This window comes from Corapipo altera, unplaced genomic scaffold, assembly GCF_003945725.1.
Source record: "Corapipo altera isolate COAL_440 unplaced genomic scaffold, ASM394572v1 24b, whole genome shotgun sequence".
Lineage (NCBI taxonomy): Eukaryota > Metazoa > Chordata > Aves > Passeriformes > Pipridae > Corapipo > Corapipo altera.
The window spans coordinates 6,146,383-6,167,191 of NW_020884888.1; the positions used below are offsets into that span (position 1 = coordinate 6,146,383).

Consider the following 20,809-nt stretch of genomic DNA (forward strand, 5'->3'; position numbering starts at 1 on the left):
AACACAGAGGAGTACATTATAGCCATTCTCTGTTAAAGCTATTGTTCTGTGAATACAATTTGCAGTCTTCCTAACCAACTTGAAATAACCTCCAATACCTTTTTTTTTCCTATTAGAAAGGCAGAAAAAAGTGCATCAATTTGTTGACTTTTTTTTCTTTGAAGGAATTCTTGTATACTACAAAGATCTATTTTAATTTTTCTAGAACTTCAATAATCTGAAAAACAAACACTTGGAGATACTGCACTGTAGAGATATAAGTGAAGGAAATAGAATGATATAGTGGTAGAGCAAAAATACACTGGTAGAGAGTAAAAACCATTTCATTAGGAGATTTTCTTTACAAGGTTTCCATTCAGCCTTACACAGGAATAAAAAGATTGTAAAGGGAGAGCATACAGTAATTCATACAAAGGTTAGACAGCTACAGTTGTTTGTTTTTTTTTAATTAAACTGGGTAGAGTACATCTATGGACATATATGAGCTTTCAGTATATTAGTGTTTGTTTTCCCTACTTTTTGGGCATAAAAGGTTATTTTAAAAGTAAGAAACATGACTGGGTGTTTTTCTTTAATATAAAAGGAGATCTTATGCCATTCTCAGAAATCCTACTATATGGGGGTCTTTAGCTCACAGTAGATGCTTCTTTAGTTCCTAGTGACATGATTCAACAGAGGCATAAGGGGATCGATCTCTGGTTCAAAAGAGGAGAGAGAACACAACACAGGAATGTTCTGCAAACTCAGAGTAGCGTTACAACACTAGTAAAGTAGGGACATCAAGTTTCTTTTTTAGAAGTCAGTTTTGGTCCTGATTGTCTCATGCTTAAGGTCAAAATCGTAAAATAAGTTAAAACTGAAGCATTCCCATACAAACCATAAATTTTATGATTTATCATTAAACACAAAACTATTAATGGATAGATCTCCAATAGCCAGGAATGGTGGAAAATCTGCATAACATTACCTGTCATGCATACTCATTTGCTATTTAATCCTTTCCTATGTTTCCCAGCTTTCACTTCCTTAGGTTACATTGTTAATATTCTTTTAATAAAGCTTGTCTATGTGAATTAAATAGTACTTGAGTCCTGAAGGATTCAGATACTGTATTATTTTATCATGTTTTTGTTCTCCAGATCATTTATTTTTCCTTAAGGAAAAAATGCTTCAGCAAGAAGGTGTTGCTACTAGCTCTCAGTTGCATGAAGAAAAGATTTCAGAGCAGCACTTGGAGCATCCAATTTAGATAAGTTCCATTTGGAAAATTTTGGAGAATGCTAGGATAAGGAGGTTATCTGCTGACCAGCTGAATGACAGTCAAGGAAAATGTAAGCATCCTTCACAAAGGATGGTTGTATCAGAGAGAGTGCATTAAAAAAATGAATAAGAATCTCCTATTCAGAATCATTTACTAAGTTATTGTACCAGATAAGAAAGAGCTAGAGTTCAGGAGCATATCCCTTACAAAACATGATTAGATTCCTTAATCTTTGGGGTGATGAATATTTACTCTTGAGCTTTTGAATGTATCTGATAATTTAAATACATTTATTTCAATAATTTAAGATTTGAAAAAATACTGATACAGCTTGTAAGCCTTCCCTTGCAGAGGCACGGCTGAACTGGAAAAGCAGCTTTCTGCCAATACAACTGACAGTCAATACATCAAGTCACATAAAAGAAATCATAGAATCATTTCTTTTTCTCCTAGAATCACTGCTGTATACCAGGGCTCCTGCTGCAATGGGATATATACCAGAGGCCTCCTTATGTTCTTGCTGGGTGGCCCTATTAAAAGCCTGACACACAGATGAGGGCTCAGCACAAGGGGAAATGTCTTAGGCAGTTTCATGAGCAAAGACAGTAGGACAACGTGGTTTGTGGAGGACCTCAGGCACCGGACTGACTCACTAAGGAGATCCCATGGGAACTTCTCCCAGAGTGCTAGGATGCCAGCACTGCCAGGGCTGCACTCTTGGAGGGGAGCCTTCACTACTCAGTATGTTATCAGGAATGTATCAGTCTCCCATTTACAAAATAAGGATAAATTAAAAAGGTAACTGTGTAAATGACCAAAAGGGCGGAAAAGTAACTGGCTATACCAAAACCAGAGAAAATCAAAGAAACTGAACTCATTGACACTCCAACTGTCCTTCCCCATCCGAGATGTAGTAGTGCTTGCAAATTCCCACTGATAAGACTATCTTTTCTTACTTTGATTATGATAATTATTTGAATACATTTATATTATTATAAAAACCGAAACCCAGCATATGATATCTAATTTACAGAGAGAAGAAAACCAAAGATATTCTTTAACTAACTAATATTCTTAGCTCGTTTTCCAAATTGGTCCACTTTACCAGATCATATGAATTCCTTAGCTCCTCTTTGAGAAGGAAATACGGGATTGCAACCACAAATGTCCAACTATGCTCCAGAGATGGTGCATTTCTTCTAGACCTCTATGACCAGAAATTAGCTGTAGCTTAGTAGTTTTATGGTCTATGCAATAAGAAAACCTCAAACTTGCTTTGCAAACCAGAGGAATTCTTGGAGCACCTTCATCTGTGTTACTACTTCTGAAGAGCTCAATTCCATGCAATCAGAGGAGCTTCTTCTTTCTTCTTTAAATACTATTTCCTTTTCTTCTGCATTTTATAGCATTAGGATTTTCTACCTCCTTATTATGATCGTTCTGTAACGCTTCACAAAATGTGAATACACATCTGAGGGCATAAGGAAGTACTAACACTTCAGTATCTACATTTTAGCAAATGTTACCTTCAATAAGCATGCTTCATTGGATACAGCAAGAGTGTGTTTATATGAAACTAATCTTCTGGAAAAAAGCAATTGAGCCATTTTAATAAGATAATTTCCACCTAATATTTTATATCTGCAATGCAGATGTCTACAGTCAAGATAATACCTTGCACTTCCTTTAGAGTCAATGAAGAGAAATAAAAAGTTGGAAGGTATGATTTATGTGACCATTTTTAAACACATAATTTGGAATGGAATTGTGTACAATCTACAAGTACTTATTACTCTCTATGAACTAAAAAGGTGCTAACTGAGAAGCTGGCTACATCAACATTTACACTGTAAGCATTTATTTTGGTATTGTGAATCCCACCTTCTCTACAGCAGAACAAGTAGGTGAAAAAAAGAAAAGAAAAAAAATAACTCAGGAAGCAAATGTGATTGTTACAGCTGTGCCTTGAAAAGCTGGGAGTTAAATTCTTTGTACTTCTCTGGCTGTGCTGAACAGCTTCATAATTTGAATCTTCCTTCCATCTGCAACTGGAGGCTGTTGATTTAATTTCACACAGATACTAATTCATTATCAGATCAATTCAATCAACTAAGCACAATCAATGCAACTCTAACTACAAATTTGATTTGTTGATTGTACTACTCTCTTGTAATTAGTTTTGTAAGAGAAAAAAGTTTACATGTTATTTGATTTTTCTTCTACTGGTTTGCTAAATTTCCATAAAATGCTAAAAAGAGCACTGAGAGCTTCTGCCTCAAAAAGAAACACAAGTTGTAGCCCTGAAAGAACAGATATAAACTTACTGAATCTTTTACCACTTTGCTATGCTTCCTAGTTACAACAGTGACCTGCAAAAGATCAGTAAGATAAAGCACTCTGAAATGATAATGAGATTCTCTCACCAACCAGTGGGAACTCTAACAGAACAGGTGAAATGTGATACAGAATTATTTGTCTCATAAAGAGAAGAAAAAACCTGTCTGGTTAATACGCTTGAAAAATCAGAACTTACAGCAGAGCATTGCAGCTCTTCCTTCTTCTAGACCGCAAAATGATGCAGGAAAATTATTTGTCCTAGAGTCTCATGGTCTCAATTTCCATAGCTATAAACAGTAAGAGAGAACTGGAGGGAAATTGTAATTTTTCCAATTTGCATTTTTTTGAGTAAGGACAGCAAAGGTAAAGCAGAGTAGAAAGGTAACTTCACACACTGGAAGTGACATATAAATATGACATCACCCAGAGGTCAAGCAACACTTCATAGACTCAAATTCTGCTCAGCATGTAAGGTATTTGTACACATAACTGATGATAGTCCCTATTAAAGTAGTTCCATCAGTAGGACAGAGTATATCAGTATGAAGCTGCCTAAATGAACAGAGTTGTACTTTAATGGGACACATTAGCATTGGGGAGTTTTACAACAATATAATGTTAGAGCTTTTTAAGTAAAATTATTTGATATAAAAAGAAAAAATCTCACCCTCCAGAAAAAATTCTTTGTGGTCAACTGAAGTAGTGACAATAGGAAAAACTGCCAGATCTCAGAGATTACCTTTGTCTGTATTTTCCTTCTTCTAGATTTTCTACTCTTACACAGAACTGTGCCAGTTTTTTAAAAGGATATAAGATACAATGTGGTTACTTAATTTCTGAAGGCAATACAAAAGAAAAGAGAGAACAAGGAAATGAAAGGCTAAATCACTAGCTGGATTAAAGCTGCTGTGTTCCCCACGTTGTCCCGAGCACAGACACAGCTCCTCAGTATTTCAGAAAGAAGAAAATTACCTTCTGACCTTGCACATGAAGTAGCCTGGATATCTGGTGATTGCAAAAAGAAGCTTAGTATCCTCTCTTTGATCTGATGTGGAAAGTTGGCCTGACTTGAATTAAGCTGAACATGGAAATTTAACAAGAGAGGTTCCCGTCTGTCCTTTTTACATTCATTTTTAAATCTAATTTCTATAGCAGTGCCCTTAATCTGCTTGTAAACTTGTTTTTAACTGTCAGACTTGAGTAGCTATTGAGGAAAATTATACACATTTCAAACAACTGCCTAACTGGGTATTTACTCTAGAGACATGACTGCATCCAAATACATTATTTCTTCTTCACAGGCAAATATTTTTCAATTTATATAATTTCATAAAGAATTTGTAAAGAGAATTTAAATCTTCAACTACTACTACTCAGTAGCCACTGAGAGAAGGAAATGCAAAGTAACACTGTCCTTCAGTGCCTCAGCAGTGCCCTTGTTTTGTATTTTTACAGCAGTAGCTAATATCTCACTTGCTAGTTACTCCTTTGTGTCATACACCTGTCTGTCTGTTGTCACTTCTGTGACAGCCATTCTGTTATTTAAGCATATCTTTCCCTTGCATCTAATATAAGCACAAGCCTATCTTCAAAGCTGAAGCTGTGCATTCTCACTTTTATTTGAGCAAAACTCCTGTGAACTTCAGCGAGAGGATGAAGTCCCATTTGCTAAATTTCCAAGTGTAAAAGCAAAAAGAGAAACATGCAAATTTCAGTGGGAACATCCTTCCCAAGATCTGCCTTTGGCCACAGGCAGAGACAACTCCTCTCCCAGCCTGTGAAGGGAGCTGGGGATTTTACAGGACCCTTGAGGAGAGCCGTAGGGGAGCCCGAGACTTCTTAATATTTCTCCTCTAGAAAACACAATGTCATCAAGTCTTCAAGTCAAACTCTTCAAAAAAGCTGTGCTCCAGAGAACAAAATAAGTGGTCTGATTTCCAATAAAGTCAAGAGCCAATATCTTACAGGGAGGCAGGATGTTCAATGCTTTTCAAAATCGGAGATCTTCATTTGTTTTTTCAACTCCATACCTGTCACCTTTGGCTGGATTCTCCAATCTCCGTAACAGCAGTTCTGACCTATTGCTCACTGACTTATCTGAAAGCATCAGATCACTAAGACATACATGACTCTTTTTTCACTGCAGAGTTAGCTTCAGGTAATGTTGTTGCTGTTGATAACTTGGGTCCCATTCATGAAAAAAATATCCACCAAAAAAGCCAGTAACTCTCATTCAAGAATGGTTATGCTTTCAACCATGGAGTTGTCTGGCCCATCAGTGGAAATCAGCTCAGGGGATTGATTTCCTGAGCTAATCAGCTCAGCTACTAACTCATCAGCTATGAACACAGCTACTCTGTATTGCTATAATGTTAATTTACAGGTTGGCTTTCCTCATTCAAGCAATATTAACTTGAGGGGCATTAGCTTGAGTGCATGCAATTTAAACTAATTCTTTAGCAAGGACAAGTTCTGTCAAGTAGCTTTTAGCATAACCTTATAACCTTTCTGCTAGTAGCTCCTTATCAGGAGTTAATTTTAAAAGAAGAGCTTTTTCCCTACTCCTAATGAAATGTTGCACAGGGAAAAGCAAGCAACCCTTTGCCAGGTATTTTAGCATGCTGACTGCTTGCTCCCACCTAGGACAGAATAGAGTCACAACAGAATCATTTTTATTTCACTCGTTTTTTTATGTGCTTTGACCTCCAGGTTCTGTAATTTTTACCAGAAGGACCTATTATCATGAGTGCTTTAACTAGCCAGTGTAAGTTCTTGGCAGCCAGTCCCTTCAGCCTGACTGAAGCAATCAATTTGCCAGAAAATCACAACAATATCATGTGCTATGAATATTTTATGGTTTACTTACTCTAATTGCCCATTTCATACCCAAGCACTAAGGTCATGCTAGTCACACCTGTTAGGATATTTTGTCCTCTGTGAGACTAAAAAGTAGGTCAATGCCCAGAATATTCTCATAATTCGGTTAAAGAAAGATGACTAGGACTAAGAAACGGATGAACTGACTAGCATCTCCAGACCACAGAGCTATCAAAACACTTCCAAGATATGCTTTGTAAATGTACTCTGGCTCTGGAGCTACTCAGTGACCATCACATTGGTTTGTGCAGCGGTTTCTGTGATACATGCTGAAGTGGCAGGCTGACAATTAACCTCTGCTTCGACACGGGATGCCTTTAGGTTCAAAGACAAGCTTGTCTCAAGAGAAACACAAACCATAATAAAAATTTACTTTAGCAGCTTTAGGATTTTTGCATCACATGACCGTATTTGCATACCAGCTTCCGGAACACCAGACAATACACTTATTGAAAATTTAAATATGAAGGTCATCCTGTACTGTATTTCCCTGCATTCAGGTTATCTGAAGAAATATCTGTGCTATATCACACTCCCAAATTCAATGTGTTCTATGCAGCTGGCAAAGTTATGCTCTTCCTCTTTCTGGTGAGGTTTAGATAGGTGCTGTGTAAGAGACTTAAGAGTGCAATCATGTATGGAGTATGGATGTATCATAAAGAATCTCAAGAAACCTTTAAAGAATTCTACAACAGTTGGTCATCCCCCTGGATGCAAGCACAAGTACAGTATATTAGGTACATTAGGGACAAGAGTGATGCTTAAAGAAGAAACAAAAGAAATCCTGTCTGCCATAAAAGGGAAATGAATTTGACTGTAGTCCTCTTTTCTTAAGACAGGATATATAGAACTGGAAAAACATAAGTGGCTTTGATTTGACACTGCTTCTGGGTTTTACTGCTTAAAGACAAGAACACCTTCACAGGTACACTGGAGTTATACCACAGTTCCAGCGAGAGACACATGACGTCTGCAGCATGTACTGCTGTGGCAATGCAGGAGGTGATTAGAGCTTTAGACAAACCCATCTTTCAGTGCAGGCTGTTCTGGTATTCTACACACTGCGAAAAGAGCTGCTTGGTGGATGCCAGCTTTGAATGTACAGCAGTGCTCTAAGCATTAAAAGCAGTTGGGAATCCTGTTATGAACCTTTGGAATGTGGCATTCTGGTAAAATAAGATTATTGCCTGCAGGTTCAGAACAGACTTGATATTCTTCTACCAGAAACAGAACACAAAGACTATGGTAGCATTCGTGTTCAAGAACAGGTGGTTCTCAGCTGTCCTGCATATTGACAATTGGCAGGAATCCCTAAAAATGAACGTTTGCTAATTGTGTCTGTCCAGGTCTAACCATACGTAGCACAAAGCAGTTTATCAGATTTGTCAGCATATTACTTCATAAGTTATCTGTGTCTCTACACCTCAGTCTCTTTTGGAATTCACCATTAAAAATTAGAAAAAGCAGAACAAAATAAAGAAGCCTTCACAGTTGAATAAATCCCATGAAACTATCAATAGAGAAATAGTCTAAAGCAGGAATACCATATATTATACTGGTCTATTACCCATTCAAGAAAATGGTGCTTTAAACTTTTCCTTATTTCCTATGAGGATTTTGATTTGAAAGTGTATAAAAATTACAAGTTCCTTAGCAATGCAATACCTGGGAAATACAGCCTTTTAAAACATATAAAGAAACACACACAAATTTACACATGCAGACTGGTGATTTTGGTTTTGGGTTATGTTTCTGCTTTAAAAACTTTCCTGTTATCATACTAAAAGAATGTAGAAAACATATACTGTTCTGAATAATCTAGCAAATGATTCTCAATAACTAATTTCAGTGCTCTATCTTTTCTTATTGATAGGATATAATTTCTCCTATTTTTCATATGTTTTAGAGGGGGGAAAATGGATATCTTGAAAAGTATTGCTGAATAAAGTCTAAGAAGTGTTTTTAAGTTTCTTTGCATTCTTCCAAAGTTTTGCATAATATAAATTGCATGTCTTGAATAAGCAGGATGCAAAATAATTGCATCAAGTACAGAGAGCTCACACATACAATTCCAGTATTCAGAGACTGGGTAAGAACTTTTTTCTTCCGTCTTGCCATCAATACTTGTGTTGATTCTTTAATTTTTCCCATTCTTTCAGACATCATCAATTTCATTCAGATTCTATTCACTGGAAGACTCCAAAATATTTGTGTATCTGTATATCCATTTCCTTTGCTGATATTTTTAATGAAGAATTTATTAAATTTATTTTAATAATTAACACTAGAAACAATAACTTCAGCATGCCTTCCTCTGAAAATTTGATAGTCTGAATTTGTCTGGAAACCTGGTCTCCTCAAAAGCTATTCTGATGGTATTTGGGAAGATGAAGCAGTAAATATGCTTGCCGCTTTCAAAGTCTTGATGAAAATAAAGCTGCATATGATGTTTTGCATTTTTTGCTGATTCTCCTGCTGGTGAATGACTTTTGATATGTAATGCAGTAATACACCAAGGCTATTTCTTGGATATATTACTTACAGTCAGCTTTTTTAGAATAAAGATGTAATCAGAAAGTCCTCTAACTGATTCCCCTGTGACAAGGATTCTTGTAAGTACACATAAAGTGAAAATACGGTCATTTTCCTAAATAAATTCATTACCAGCTGCTGAAATGATTTGAAGAGTTTAGTGCAAACCTGAACTGGCAGTTACTTACCCAGAACAATTTGTAGAGACAGTACAGTTATGTTTCTATCCCATGTTCCCAACTGTGGTGAAATAAATTTAAGACTGTTTAAGCACACTTGCCTTATACTGATGTGAAAACCCTTGGCCTCATCTAGAATGTAGGTCATACTTTTTTCCTAGGAAAATCTTTTATATATTTTTCTTTTCAGGTGGAAAAAAGCCGTTGTACCACAGGACAAAGCTTTGCAAGCTTGTTCTTCCTTTCAACAACGCGAAGCCCTGTGATAGTTTCACCTCAGTGGAGGAAGCTGTGTGCCCCATAAGCCTCATGTGACCATATGCATAACACTCTGCTGAGATAAAACCAAATAGTAGGAGGAGCCTTTATCAGTTAAAATCCGTCAGAAAAGCTGCTACTGATAGGAACTCTTCATGTAACTTTATTGCTCTGGAATTTCCAGGTCAATCACTTGACGTCTAAATACTGGACCTAGATAAACCGTCATTTTTCCAGATACATATGAGAAATAGATGCCATTTCAGGGCCTTGACTATCTAGACAAACTAGTAGGCTATCTCTGCAGAGAGAGTAAGTCACTCCATCCAGCACAAAGCACAAGCCTGCACAAAGTCATCCTTCTGCTATTTTTCAAGTTTTCCTTAATAGTAATAACTGAAAAATGCCAAGCAATTGTCATTTCTGGTTTAATTTTTTCAGCAGCAGTAATACACCCATTTTGTAGAACAGCACATCTTACTGAGAGTCTCTGTCCTGAGAAACATTTACGTCCAAATGTTCTGCTATGTGCACCATCAACTGAAAAGTCAGCAGTGGTGTCACTATCATGCACACTGCTTATGTTCTTGTAAATAAAGTCATAAACTCTTCAATTTAAGGAGCTTGTATTAGAGCTAGCAAATTAAACAAAACTGTTGAAGATGCTTCTTTAGTAACAGTGTCTGTATTTACTAGATGAGTTACAAATATGAGAGACCACTGGTGTAAGATTTTCTAGTGTGGCCAATGGGGACATCTACCTACAAGCAATGCAAATCACCATGAATTTTTACTGATTTTATTGCAATACTAAGCTTCTGCACTACAATACTGAGCTTCTACACATGAGAAAAGTCTGATAACAAAGAGATTTTGCTTTTGAGATATGCTTAATATTTACTAAAATACTTCATCATTCTGTTGTTCTTTCACAAACAAAATCATGTCTAACTATTTCACATCAATTTTCTTTTTTTTAAGTCAGTCTGAAAGCAAGCAATCTTGCTATTCTTCCTTTGATTTTGCCCTGAGTGGGCAAATAAGCCTGGATGTCAAAAGACTAGAGCTGTGCTTATGGCAAATGGATAGATATACAGACAATGACTGAGCTGCCTCTAATTCAGAAGCAAACAAGGTACTGACAGCAGCAGTGGGTAACTGGTAAAGGGCAGGTGTGCAGGGTATTGGCATCTTGCTGAAGCCAGTGAATACCGTATAAAGCAGTCTCAGTTTTCAAGACTTAAATAGTTACTCTATCCTTAATATGGACACTTTGCAGTGGAAAATAATAATAATAAAAAAATCTGTAAATGAAGTAGAGTAAGAGAGGAACGGACTAAAACATTTGCATATTTGATATACAGGACTTGATTTGCTATAAATGGCAGTAAACTACATGTGGTTTCTGAGAGTTAGTAGTGTACATAAAACTAAACATGACATTATAGCTATGATTCAGATTAGACAGTATATGCTGTGGGCACTGGGCATCTGAAAGGGAACCTGAAGCAGGAGATGTGTGATAATATGCTGATGGACATGAAAAATACCAAGGCTGAACCAACCTTGGGTTTCCGGGGCTATTGTTTCTTCCACTGGCTCTGAACACTGGGCAGTGTTCAATGGTATGGAAAGTCAGATGCTCAAGCACAGCTACTCTCTCACCTAGGATTAAAAAACCAAACACAATACTTTCTGCTTCTGACAGCTGATTTCAGAATTGAAGACTATATATTGTTCCCTTGATGCAGTATGCCCTTGAGTAAGATTTGAAACTAAATTTTGTGTTTGTTTAAGTGGAAGCAGTGGACCACAAACACATCTGTCCTTTCCTTCAGCAAAGGAACAGCAAAACCTTCATTAATCAAACACAATAAATGTTAAACACTGACTCTATTAACTCAGAGTAAATAAGCTACATGATTACATTCATCTTGGAGGTCAAGCCCAAGGGGATTTGCCAGAGTCCACTTCGTAACAGGCTACCCTTCTGCCCTGCTGCACCCTTTCCCCTCTCCAAAGAAAGTACAAGAAGAAATGGGCACTGGCTTGTGGTGTCCATTCTGTACCTGCATTGCAGCACAGGATGAGAGCAGTAACTCCGGACATTTTCAAGTAACTGGACTGGATTGTTTAACAACAACAAAGTTGCCCACAAGGATGAATAAAATCTCCTTAATCATAAGTTGCAAGGAGAAACTTTTTTTTCCTCTCCTGACCTGGTCTATGCCAAAAGTGCAAGGGTAGAGAAGATGCCCAAAACTTCCATTTGCTGAGTCATCTGTACAGTGGGCCATGCAGGAAACCCCAAGATATCTTGGTACGCCTCCTTGCTGCCACCTGCAGAATGGGTGGGAGGAAGGACTGAGCAAGTCAACAAACTGAAGGAGACTCAGGGCATCAAGTCCACGAGTAATTCGTCTTGCTTTTGGTGAACTACCTTTGCAATACACTCCTATCTGGAGGTTTGAGGGAATAGCAGAATTTACTCTCATATGAATAAATAATTTATTCCATGCATGGGTAAGGCATCTACACATTTACAGAAAAAGAAACATGAGAATATGGGAAAAACAACTGTAAGTTTTCCAAAACATGATTACATACTTGCCTACAGAAATTCCCTTAATACATTTGCAAGAAACCTCATATGAAATTATATGCATATTTACAAATGCAATGAGTACATTTCTCATACTTAATTAGCACAGTAGAATTTCTGCACTGATAAATTATCTGTGAAAATTGCATTACAGATTTTGCAGCTGATATGGAGACATTACAGTAAAAAACACCCAGAAAAAATATGAACTAATTACATAATGAGCCTTGAAAAATCAAGTTCTCACTTGGTACGTCACTGGGGGTATATCAGATATCTACATCAGTGGTACCCAAAAGCAGTAATCTGCTCTATAAACATTGGTGATTAAACTTAATAACTAGGTCTTAATTTTGCTGAACTGACTTGCTAGTATCAGGTATCTACAGATACCTCCAGTGCTTGGAATGATTCATCTGTGTCAAACCAGGACAAGCAGCTCCCTACAGCACATATTTGTTTTTTAAAAATGTACCTCAAAGAATCCATACTGTAAATCTTCCTTGTGCCTATAGACATCTTTAATGTCTATATATGCCTATATATGTCTATATGCCCTTTGTCCCAGCATTTATTTGAGTAAATAATTTTCTATTACTCAGAAAGTTGGGGGAATATCTGCCCACATGACCATACTGTTCACCTGAATTGTAAGGGCTGTCTCTACCTTAGCCATTTGTTTACTCCAGTAAAAGTGGCTCTATGGAGCAAAACACTTGTAACTGGAGATCCCACATCTGCTATTTTCCCATTTTGGAGGTTTTCACTTCAGAGTGGCCCTGGTCTGATTCCACTGACCAAATGATTCCTTACAACTGGAATATATTATGAACACTTCTGGAGAAAATGTCACAGCTTTGTTTCCTCCTGAGGGAAAGCATCTCACATGTTCTAAGACAGCTCTGCACTGCAACCAAAGCACAGCATGTAGGGAAAGTTTGGAGACTTGCATCAAAAGTGCCCTCCTAATCTGAACTGAAAAGCCATAGATGGGGCAGACATACCCCATCTGACCAAATCATACTTATGCTACAGAGTGAAACACTTTTTCCTCCATCTCACCTTTCAGAAAAGATAAGGAGTTACAGTGCCTGGGAAATTTAAATGCAACCACAAAACTTCAATGAAATGGTAACATATCACATTAATGTGAAGCTGCTCTCCAGTGAAACCTTGTGCAGAAAGTTATCTGCTTTTGCTGAGTGGCCTTCCATAGATGCAAAAATCTACATTAACATAAGATGACATGAGACAAAGTTTCTAAAAATGTGTATTCTGTTTAAGAGTTCAATTGAAATACACGCTCAATGGTAAAGGGGATTTTTTTCTGTTAGTCATGACTAGTTTGCAGGTCAAGGTCCAACAAATTTAGAACAGATCTCTGTATATACTTTTACCTCCTTACACTAGTTACAATCCAGTTTACACTAGGGCAAAACCTGGAGGGCCTGCTAGAAGCATCAGCAGATGCTTGGGTCTGTCAAATAGACATACTTCATAGTTGCAGTTAGCTTGCAGTCAGTGTGAAAAACATTCAATGCTCTTTGTGTTTGTGTCTTTTTATTTGATTTGCTAGTCTTTTAAATTTAGGAATTATTTTACAGTGATATATTCACACAATTGTCCACAGCTACAAAATTAAGACCTTGTCTATGGGTGAACAAGGACAACTATGAAAAAATTGATGAAAAATGTGAAGCCCCTTCATGTAATTAGCATATGGAGACTGCCTTGCAAGAGGTAAAGCAAGTTGTGACCAATTTAATGTGGCTTAAGCTGTACAGAGCACAGCTTCTGAATGAGATTTTAGATGACTTTAAGGTGTTTTAAGTTACATAAACTGATCACTGTAAATACTTTGTAGAGTATGGAGATGGGAAGGACTCTGCTCTCCTTTATCTTATATCAGTGTTCCCAAATATAATGCTCTTATTATTCACTACGTTGCCTTCAAACAAAACAAGTGTGCAAAAATAAACTATCTCTACACTTCGAAATGAAGGCAAATGGATAGAGGACAGCTACATCACAGCACAGCACCACCATAGAGCTCCAGTTCTAGCTTAGTTCTGATCCTGTAGGAAGATGCAGGAAATAGCTCCAAGAGAACAGCCTGCAAAATAACTGGGAATGAGTATACCCCTGTAAGGAGCACATATTATGCTTTACAGCACAGTATAAATTTCCCCCTATCCAGATCTTGTTCTGTAAGTGATAAACACTTGTCTTTCTCTCCCTTCTAGAAAAAAACCAAAACACTGTCATGTCATCCTTTTGCTGCACAGGTGTCAGCTATTATTGTCTTTCAAATTATCTTATCAAACAGTACAATTAAGTTAAATCAACATAAATTGTTCCTAATCTGCAGTAGTTGCTATTGTGTCTGTTTCCAACTCGGAAAGAAGAGCTTTTCTTCAAGGTTGTTTGTATTTTTTTGGTCAGATGAGAGATGCTTACTTTCTGCTTTCTCTTGGCTCCCTCATACTTGTAAAGGACTCTATAGCTGCTCCCGCCATTAGCTGCTTCCTGAGCTTTCGTATATATGATTTTGTGTTTGTTTCTATAGCTGCTTGCCAGTATTGCACATGCAAACATACCAATAAAAGAGAACTATGAGACACTGAACAGAAAACTTGCAGCAGAAGTAAATTAGGCAAAATTCAGAGGTTGATCCAAGGAATTTCAACATATATATATTTACGTGTTGCTTCTTCACTGTCTGCAATACTCCCTTGCAATAGTCTTCATTCAGACCCTAGAAAAATCATGTGCATGGTTCTCAACGAGATTTACTAAGTGCATGCCTGAAGTTTGGAAAGGCATAGTTAGAATAGCATGGTGCTATCAGTGTCTAAAGTCTAAGGTAAGCTTAATAAGACTGCATGTTCCACCAGATTTTCCTGGTAATTCTGGAAGAAAATATTTACTATGTGACTCTTCCACAAACTGAGAAGATTAACGATGTATTTGATCTTAAGTTTATTTCTCTCTTTGGGTGTTTTCTTACTTTAAATGTGTTTTCTTTCACGCTGATTACTGCTGTGTCAGTCAAGCTCTTTTTGATTATAGCTGCCTATGATATTTCTACTGAGATGAAATTAAACTTTTAAAATGTGCTTTACTTGTTTGGAGTGTTTTTTTCTGCTTTTCTTCTTTCTATTTTCTTAGTAAAATTAGGGGCTCTTTGGAAATGATAAACTTCTTTTAAACATGCCTGTTATGCTCTTTAAAGACATCTTTAATTCCTATTCTAGAAAAGTACAGGGAAGAAACCAAAGATGGAGGGCTGTCAGTGTAACCTCACCACTGTTCAAAGTGTTTAAGCCATCAGTATGATCCATAGTGTAGCTCATTCTTGAAGCATTTTTGACATTACTAATTCTACTTAATAAAATAGAGGGATATGTATGGCAGCTAATGTTATGCTATGTAGCCAACATTTATAGAAAAATTAGAGACTCTGCCAAGCCTTGATTCACTTTCCAGTGTCATGGATTGACATAATCCAGGTCTCTGAACAGATTCTACAGCAACGCATAAGCACCTATTTCAGAAATACAGGAATAACTTTCTAAAATTTATCTTCTTCTTTTATTTCATCCCAATAAAGTCCAAAAGAAAATGTAAAACAAGAAAAAGAAGATGAGAGTGTGTTATCCAGCTAGGGTTCTTCATTTAAATGCAATTTCTCCATGGACTCAGTCTTCAACTTGAGTGCTTGTGTTATTTTCAAAAATTATTATCTTTTAATGAGAAAGAGCCAAAGCACTACAGTCATGAAATGAGAAATTCCACTGTGGCAGGTGTTTATAGACAAAAAGACCATTCTTGCACTAAAGGCTTTATGATTGTTCCCATTGTTCTAATTGACTGAGCAGTTAAAATACTATGCACCTGGCTTTATAGAGCTGCTGACTCATCGCTGCTCTTCATACTTCTTGGCAATCACTTAAAGAGTAAAGTTTGACTCTTAATCACATGTGGGAAAACAAGGACCTGCACCAGAGTGTTTGAGAATACTGTGTTACCAGAAGTGCAGAGACACAATAAATGAGGGCTCAGCACAGAGAAGCAGCAGGCAATACTAGAACTGTCTATAAAGAGAAGTCCAGAACCACAGCCAAGGGCTGATGGGGTGCTGCAGGAAGAGAACAGTTATAGCTAAGAGAAGAAGACAAAGATGGGAAGGGAAACCAAGAAAAGAAGAGGTCAAGAAAAGGACTGAAGGCAATGCAGAGCAGAAGCAGCCATGAAGTTACATGAATAACCTGAGGAAGTGGAAAAGTGATTGGTAGTAAAGTAGGCGCAACATGGTCAATGCTGAGAGGAATCAGAATCTGATGGAGGTAAGCACAGTCCATCTCAAAATATGCAAGGGTCTTGGTTGGCTATACTGAAAAGATGTATCAGGTTCCTGAATGTAAAGTAATTCTGGAAAAGAATGAGGGAAGGAGTGCAAAAGGACTTGTGAAATATCAAATCTATACTATCTGTAGCTCTAGAAGACTTGAAAAGTATAAAGCCATCCCACTATGGCCTCCAAAGCAACTATCATGACAAGAAAGAATGGAACGGAGGCCTTTGAACTCCTCAATTTTTCAGAAAAAAACCCTGTCTATCTGATCAAATGTACCAAGAACTACCTCCTTGCAGTCAAGGTAAATCTGAATCCTGAGATCAAAAGAACTAAAATGAAGCCATTCTGCTCCATTATCAACATTTTCTTTCCAAAGTGTAGAACAGGATTTTACAAGGATGAACAGTTCTGCCTCCTAGAACGTTATAAGAAAGTAGTCTGAGCCCTTTGTTTTCTGAAATAGTGTTTCCTGCTTATCATTCCCACTGTGATAGTGCCTCAGAGTGTTACCTTACTGTAATAAAGATTGGAAAATCATATGCTACTGATTCTTACAGGAGAGAAGAACACACCTGAAGTTAGTACTGGGACTAAAAATGTTCTATGTTCACTTCCTTCCCTCCAAAACCCCCAAAGTAATAGGTGTCATGATAACTATTGATAATAGGATGATGTGTAAGAAGTTTTTCTCTCCTGTATCCTTGTCAGAAGACTGATCTCAGTTCAATCTTTTAATAAGACTTGATGTTACTTTTAACAGTATAAAATGCATGCTAGTAAACAAAAGAAGTGTTTATAGTAGTGCCTATACATGAGGAAATTATTTTAGTGACAAGGACACCAAAATAGAATGTGCCATGAACTGGAGAATTAACAGCTGTATATTCAGAATTTTGTTAGACAGCAAAGCTCTTCACTCTTTAAGTTAGTGTTGAATTCAAATACATTTTACACTTCCAGTTTTAGAAGCCCTAGCAAGTTTTATCTGCTACTCATAATTTGATGTACATAGCAAACATGTGCTAAAGATTACTGAAAAGTTTTCTTGCATTGTAACCTTAGTAAAAATGATATTCAGGGTGCAAAACAGAATTTTACAATGCAGAATCACATAGATGATAGAATTTCTTCTAATGTACTTAACCAAAGTAAAACTTGGCAGCACTCCCCTGCTAGAATAAAACTTTATCGCATGAAAGCTACCCACATAGCTGAATAGATGGAAATCTTTCATACTAGTTAAATAATATATGCAGCTTCATGCAGAGCAATAAAGTGACTATCATCAGAATTTCATATTGACAATGGGGAAAAAAAGAAGTAATGGGCCTCATTTATTCCTGGTAAGGTTTTATTATCTACAGTAAGGTTATACCTTGAAGTATAGTTTGGAGGCTTGGGTATGTCAGATTTATTTTCACTTCTCCTTTTCAGACTCTCTGGGCTTTGATTTGATAACCCATTGTAATTTCATGTACTCAAAAGGACTGCCTTACAGGTTCTGAGGTCCGGTGGTTTGGAAAGTTTAAGTAACATCAGGGACTATGAAGTCAGAGGGATCTCTGCATTTGGCTTTGTATTCACATAACAGCGTTAGCACTGTGCTTTCTATTAGATCAGACAGTTCAACTTAAGTTTATTCACATACAACTTTCACAAAAGTTGAGTGGGGAGACTCACAACTGAAAGAGGCTTTGTCTCTGAATAAAATACTCCGTGAAAAAAAAACGCACCCTCCTACCTTATTAAGCTAAGTGTCATACACAGAACTGTAATAAGATAAGCCTTAGTGAACTAACTGGTGAGTGCCTACAAAAAAGAAGTAAGATATTTCAGTTGGTACCTGACAGACTACCAGCTGTTCATGTCTTCCTAAGAAATGCTGAATAAAATCTCTGAAAGGGAGAATTTTCCACATGAAAAGTTTGTCTTCCTTTCTTATTGAGTAGTGTTTTGGTTTGATTTTTTTTAAAATTTATTTTATTTTTTTGACATTCCAGCTTCATACAGTGTCTGTTATTCTAGGCAAGAATTCAGACAAAAAGAGTATGCCAAGGCTGTGTCTGTAAGGATTGTGAATACTGGTAGAATTTTCTAATGGGGAAAACAGAAGATAATCTTGAATTTCTGCGTGTGATGAAGATAAAATTAGGGATCTCTGCTTCCAAGCAAATAGTGAAGAAAAAACAATCACAGCATCTTGCATGCACATGGCTGATGTCTAGCTGGCTCTGAAAGAATAGGATGTACTGCAGCCAGGTTTTGCAAGCACATTGGCATAAATCCCCTTTCTGATTTTTCCACAAAACAGAGACAATACAAAGTGGCATCATAAGCTCTTCTACAGTGTGTGTTATGTTAATGCTTGAGCACCTCTCAATCTTTCTCTCTAAACACTTGCTATCTGTACTAACCCCATCTCAGTGGCAGATGCATGGGATATTCCAGGAAAATACACAGTGTTGAAATAAGGTTTTTTTGGACAACAGCTGTACTACAAAGCTCCTTCTTGGAGTCTAATCACAGCTGTAAATGTGTTAGAGTGGAGAAGGATGTCTTTAAGGTTTAGTTCCTCTGATGTAATCTTTGGTATAGATGTCCCTATAGTTTCATGGTTTATTTTATCTTGCATTAGTAAGTAAGCTGGTAACCATAAAAAGATACCTAACAGTGGAACCAGTAACATAGAATTCATCAACATTTGGCTCCATGAAACTAAGCAAAGCATGATCTGACAGTTAGGAAAGAATCACAGTAAGAGACTGCAAAGTCCTGTGTCATCAACTGAAACACATCAGAATAATTTTAGAATCATGTTATATCATAGCAGGCGAGCAGCTATTACACAGATTTATTGGATTCTATTTACCCCTGATATAAATCAGTTAAAATAAATGGTGGAACAAAAGGAATAGCTTTGGTATATTATGTAGTAAACTTTTTTATAGCTTTGCTGAGTGAATAAATAATGACAGATTGGGTTTTTTATCTAGTATGGCACTTATTTTCTGCATTGTACATTTGTATTCATAGCAAATACACTGAATGTGTTTTAAGAGAAAGCAATCATAGAGTTGCACAGTAAGTTATATATCCAGTGTGAAAATTAAAACAACAACAAACACACCCAAAAGGGATATAAATGTTTAGTCATGATCTTATAAGCAAAAGAAAAAAGTCTACTCATGTTTCTAAACTGAGGATCTGATCTCCTGCAGTGTTCCCACAGTTATTCTGTCTGGGATTAAAGTGCTGAAGCTTAAGATATTACATTCTTGGACATCCACCCTCTTAGCAATTACTGTCTTCACAGCAAGGACAGCAGAAACAGCATGCAAAACAAGCAATGTCTCTCTGGGCACTGGAGTTCACAAGTTCAGTGAATTAGTTTAAGATACGTTCAGTCTGTTGGATTTAGCGTTTAAGCAGTCCTCAGCAGAATGCTGAGGAGAACAGCATTCCCTTCTGCCTCTCCACTACATACCTGCCAGTCTCTCGTGGCTCAGTCTATGGACACCTGGAAGCAATAATGTCCTTACTGCTGTAGCTTAATCCAGCACAACTCACCCCTCTGAAGCCTAAGCTATCGGAAACTTTTCCAGAGAAAGAACAGAGGGCTTTATGACACATCTTTATTGTTTTCTCGCACAGTGCATACAGCTGAATTTTAATGGTCTCCAACATAATAAAAGTTTGAGCATCCAAATTTTGAGGGTTCATGGAGCTTAGACAAGGTGTGAGGCACTCTGAAGTATCCTTTCGACAATAAAATTTTGTAGAGATTATATAAGGATTAGTATTAGATAAGATTAGTACAGCTCTGCTTTCTTTACCAAGGAATAAATCTTGCTCCCAAGAAAGTAGTGGCAAAATTTTCCTTTACCACAGGACACTGTCATCTCGCTCCACTCCAACTCTCAACATGTTAGTAAAAACTGTATATATTTGTATTTAAAGCCAAATCTCATACCCAAAGAAAGTAGTCCGGCCCACTGCTTTACTCCACTGTACAGAGGCCCACTCCTTGTGGCTCCACAAACAGTGATGGAGACAGTAAAAAAAGTCCCTTTCACTTCTGCAGGAGGAAATGTATGGACATAGCTATGGTATGGACATAGTTTACCACAGGGTGCTCTATTGTATTGAGTAATCATGTGACTTTTATTGCACAGGGCAGACAAGTTAAAATATGATTTCAAATGTATTAGCAATTAAGCATGTAATGAAAATTTACTCAGGGCAATTTTCTTTTGCCATGTCTAAGAAATCAACCCCTTCCTGATTTTAGTCCAGTAGAGAAAGGGATGAAAAGATTTTTTTTTTAAGTGAATTTAATAGTTCATTTCATGGGATTAAAACAAACTCAGATAATATTATTAGTAGCACTGTATTTTCATATGTAAAGC

The 20,809-nt window shown here is 37.0% G+C and overlaps 1 protein-coding gene across 17 annotated transcripts in view; it reads right to left on the reverse strand.

Moving 5' to 3' along the window:
* LOC113947352 (poly(rC)-binding protein 3-like) overlaps positions 1–20,809 on the reverse strand; it is a 462,347-nt gene that overhangs the window by 205,396 nt on the left and 236,142 nt on the right. The window contains exon 1 of one of the 17 annotated variants that reach the window (XM_027643805.1): positions 11,010–11,109. The exons of the other annotated variants lie outside the window; for them this stretch is intronic. The gene's annotated coding sequence lies outside the window, so the exon portion shown is untranslated. Of the gene's footprint in view, positions 1–11,009; positions 11,110–20,809 lie in introns of those variants that run through there. 17 annotated transcript variants of the gene reach the window in all.